This window comes from Suricata suricatta, chromosome X (genome assembly GCF_006229205.1).
Source record: "Suricata suricatta isolate VVHF042 chromosome X, meerkat_22Aug2017_6uvM2_HiC, whole genome shotgun sequence".
NCBI classification, from domain to species: Eukaryota; Metazoa; Chordata; class Mammalia; order Carnivora; family Herpestidae; genus Suricata; species Suricata suricatta.
In genome coordinates, this window is record NC_043717.1 from 5679496 (window position 1) to 5684001 (window position 4506).

The 4506-nt window shown below is 51.9% G+C and overlaps 1 non-coding gene across 1 annotated transcript; it reads left to right on the forward strand.

Annotated features, from left to right (window-relative positions):
• Nucleotides 1-294: 294 nt before the first annotated feature.
• LOC115284411 lies at nucleotides 295-485 on the forward strand. Its single transcript, XR_003905182.1, has one exon. It is a non-coding gene; the product is annotated as a U2 spliceosomal RNA (small nuclear RNA).
• Nucleotides 486-4506: the final 4021 nt, after the last annotated feature.

Sequence of the window (4506 nt, forward strand, 5' to 3'; positions counted from 1 at the left end):
TACTTCACTCTTGAGAGTGGTTCTCACGTTTTTCTTTCTTTTTACTGTTTTAACATTTGATTTTATTTTTTGAGAGACAGTGCAAGCAGAGGAGGGGCAGAGAGAGAGGGAGGGAGACACAGAATCCAAAGCAGGCTCCACGCTCTCTGATCTGTCAGCACAGAGCCTGATGCGGGCTGTGGGATCATGACCTGAGCTGAAGTCGGTTGGATGCTCAACCAGTGAGCCAGCCAGGCGCCTCTGGCTCTCTCATTTTGAACTGGGTGGGGAAGAAACCTCAATCTAGCCTCTTCCACCGCTTCTCGGCCTTTTGGCTAAGATCAAGTGTAGTATCCTTATCAGTTTAATCTAGCCTCTTCCAGAGAGTCTGCTGACCCCAGCTCCGTCAGGTGGAAACTTGGACGCAGATGTCAGAGATCATGGGTCCCAAGCACATAGCAGATCTAAATGCCACTCAACTTCTTGCATTTCGTGGGCAAAACCAAGGGGAATGTTCACTCCCTCCTGTACCGAGCAGGCCCCCTGGGGACCTAGAGTTCCGCTGTCCCCTCCCTGAGAGCCCCCGTCCCGTCGGATCTCCGTCGCTGTCAGAGGGGCTGTGGCGCTGGGCTCCCTCAGACCGTGGTCCAGGGTTCCCTCCCCGGGTCCTGGGCCATCGCTGGAGGGACAGTCAAACGGACGAGAGCGTGAAAATCCTCTTTGGAGTCATGGTGAAAATGAGAGCTTTGATGTAGACGGTTCTCAGCACTCCATTTGATTCTTTGTCCACAGGCTGAACGAAAATAAACAGTAACTTAGAGGCAATATTTCTGTAACCTAGAAGGATGGCGGTCAAATGCGGGGAAGATGGAATCTGGATTAACGCAGGCCACCTCCTGAGCACTCTCCCTGATTGCGGGCTTGGCGGAAAGCTAATGAAAGGAAGCAATTTCGGGTTTTGTTAGACTCTTCAAAATCCTCTTGGTAAAATACGGACCTTTTTTTTTTTTGGCATGGGAAACCGCAGATTGTTTTCGTGAGAGCTTATCATGTGGTCATTTTAATGGAATGTAGGTCGGAAAGTGTAACGCGGAATTTATTGCATTTGTGAGACGTCGCAGAGAAGATGATTCTGGCTGTAATTCTCATCATCTGTGAAGGCAGATTGTTCTCGTTCCAAGGACCGTGTGCCCTAAGTAATGTCGGGCCATGCTCGTCTGGGGACGTTTTGGTGGTTCAGAGCGGCGAGCCTCCGCCCAGGGCAGCCGTGAGCCCAGGAAACATGAGGCATTGTCTGGAGATAGTTTTGGTTGTTACAGATCCAGAGTGGGGGGAATGTTCCTGTTATGTCGGCGGGGGGCGGGGGCACCATGCATGTCACACACCCTGCGGGATATGGGACAGCCCAAACCACACAGAATGGCCTGGACCCAAATTAAATACTGTCAAAGCGTAAGCATTCGGCACTGCTGAATGTCTTAGTCTCATTTTGAGTTTTTTTAAAAAGTATTTTTTTAACGTTTTATTTATTTTTGAGAGCGTGAGCAGGGCAGGGTCAGAGAGAGAGGGAGACACAGAATCTGAAGCAGGCTCCAGGCTCTGGGCTGCCGGCACAGAGCCTGATGCGGGGCTCGAACCCACGAACCGTGAGATCGTGACCTGAGTCAAAGTCGGACACTTCACCGACTTAGCCACCCAGGTGCCCCTTGAGAGTTGTTAAGTGTAAAATACTATGTATGTCTGTAAACAGACACACATACACACACGTGTGGGTGCACGCTCAGCACCGCTCGCTGTGCACACATGACGGAGGCCCAGGGACATGCGGCCTGGCATCCGGCGTTCACCTCCACGTGCCCAGGGGCTTGTCACTTCCGGGACATCGGCACCTGTATCCTGTTGATGAGGTTGGAGACAGGGATACGAAGGCCGACGGCAATTTGTGTCCTGCTCAGGGGTCCCCAAGTAGAGTTGGTTTCCTATTTTCAAAATGTCGTTTACAATGTTCTGGTTTTTAGTGTGGTGTATTTCAACAGCATTTCCTTTTGCGCATATGAATAGACTGCGTTGGAAGGTTTCCCTTTACAACTTCCGGGCATGAAAGCAGAGCCGGTGCAAACACACAGCTCCCTCTCAGCGTGCGGGAAGAATTGTATGGGCACGTGGTCGTTCTGGGAAACACTGTGTTCCAGAAGGTTTGTGCAGAGGGTGGAGGGTCTCTCTCCATGTTTAGCTTTGCACAGGGAGGTCGGGACAAAGAACAGTGGATTCACGAGCACATTGTCCTAGGCACTCAGAGGCCCGGGAGGTGTCCTCCTCGGGACCCTCAGGTCTGGTGGGAGAGGCGGGGAGATCCTCGGGTCGGGTGGGACAGGCACGGGAGACCCTCGCACCCGAACGGACAGGCAGCCGAGCACCAGCGCCTCCAGTGCGCGGTTCAGAACTGCAGGGAAGGTGTGGGTATCACTGGGCACCCAGTAGGGACCTGCTGGACATGTGGGTGCCGGGCCCTTAGGTGAAGGGGGAGGTGCGGTTTGTGGGGTCCAGGACAAGGCGGGGCTCCGCCTGGTCAGGTCCACGTGGTGCCCAGCTTGGCCCTGCTTGGCCAGGCGTCCTCAGGTGGGCTTCCGTCTGGGGCTGTAAATGTCGTGATCGCGTGTATCCTGGCTTTGATATCACGGCTTGCTGGTTTGGGGGTTTTAGGGAAAAGGGGACCGGAGGTGTCTGGGGACTGACCTGAGCTTTGGGGAGGATGGCGATGGCGTTCGGGGCAGTGGGAGAGGGAGTGTTCTAGAACGGAGATGCCTTCCTGTTGGGAGCTCTGCAGTCTTGGGACAACCGTCCAGCCCCGGACGGTTCATCTGTGACGGGGGGGGGGGAGCAGTCCGCGTGAGGCATGGAGGAGTGAGACGCCACCAGGCGTGTGTGCCTTCTGAGGTCAAGCTGGCGGCGTAGCAGCGGGCCGGGTTAGCAGCCGACGTCAGGGCGGCCCGAAGCGTGCGCTGTGCCCGGCGGAGCCCAGCGTGCCCGCCCCTCCGCGATCCTCTCCAGAGAGTGGTCACACTGCGGCTGTTTCCCCCGCCATCACCACGCGCTCGGATCACGTTCTGTCGACTCGGGGCCCTTCCATGGCGTAAGGTCGCCCTCTATCTTTGGAGCAGGCAGAGCAGGGGCCCTCGGAAGGTCCCCGTCCTGGAAGCTGCGAGTGTGTCTCCAGGGTCCTAAGACGGGGAGGTTAGGTGGTGGGTCCAGCTTGGCAGTGGACAGAAGACCAGTGTCCAAGACTTCTGGTGCCTCCTTGGTGGCCTGTGGCTCTTTTAGTGAGAAACACAGCCCGGCGGTGAGGTGGGCCACCTGTTTCTTGTCCTTCTCGTTGACCCTTCCAGGATTGACCAGATCTGAACATGTTCTTGTTCGTTCGTTCGTTCATTCATTCGAGAGAAAGAGAGGGCTTGCGTGAGCGTGGGAGGAACAGAGAGAGGGAGAGAGAATCCCCAGCAGGCTCTGGTCTCCGTGCAGAGCCCGACACAGGGCTCGATCCCACAAACCATGAGATCGTGACCTGAGCTGAAATCAGGAGTCACACACTCAGCCGACTGAGCCACCCAGGGGCCCCTGAACATGTTGTTTTGAAGAACCCGAGGAAACGGTAGCCCTACAGAATTCTGATTTTACAGGGATGGTTCGGCCTGAAGTAGAAGAGTACCGTAGCAAAAAAGTAGAAATTAAAGTGGGTGAGTTAGGCATCTTTGTGGCGATGCTGAAAACTTCACGCTTGTCTGGAGAAAGCTCTATGAGAGGTTCATGAGCCCCTGGGCAGTTTTAAAAATATATCTCTCTGTCATTCTTGAAGCTTTTGTCACATGTCACAACAGAAAATTGAATTTTGTAATCCACTTACTGAATTTAAAATCCACTTAAACTAGGGCTGCAGGTGTTAGTATTTCTGACTCCTAATGAGCAGAAAATCTAGTGGGTTTCATTTTCCGGGCTCTGCTGTGACTAACAAGAAGCATTTCGTGGATTTCGATTTTCATGGCAAAGTCACCGATGTATAAATGTGAGTTAATTCAATAAAATTTATTGTTCAGGCGTAATTTGAATTAGAAAGGCCTTCTATATGCCTCTTAGCAAGTTAAATTGGGCAATTATGCTTTTGACATTAGAGGAAATGCACTTCTTTAAAATATAAAATCCTTTTTATCAGAGCAAATCAAGTTTCCGGTTCGTTTAAATTGGAAATTGCTCTTTTTTTTTTTTTTTTTTTTGGATCAAACAGTAATGGTGTAACAGTACATTTTGTGTAGTGTTTATACAGACGATCATTGGTAATCTTTGCTTCAAGGACCTGAGGGTGTTTTAGAATAACAGCTTTATTCGGGCGTCGTTTACAAAATCCACCTGTTACTGATGTACACTTCAGTTATTTTTTTAGTAAATTTGCAGAGTATGTAGATATTATGCCAGTAGAGTTTCAAAACATTGATCAGCCCCAAAAGACACCCTGTGCCCAGTGACAGTCTCCCC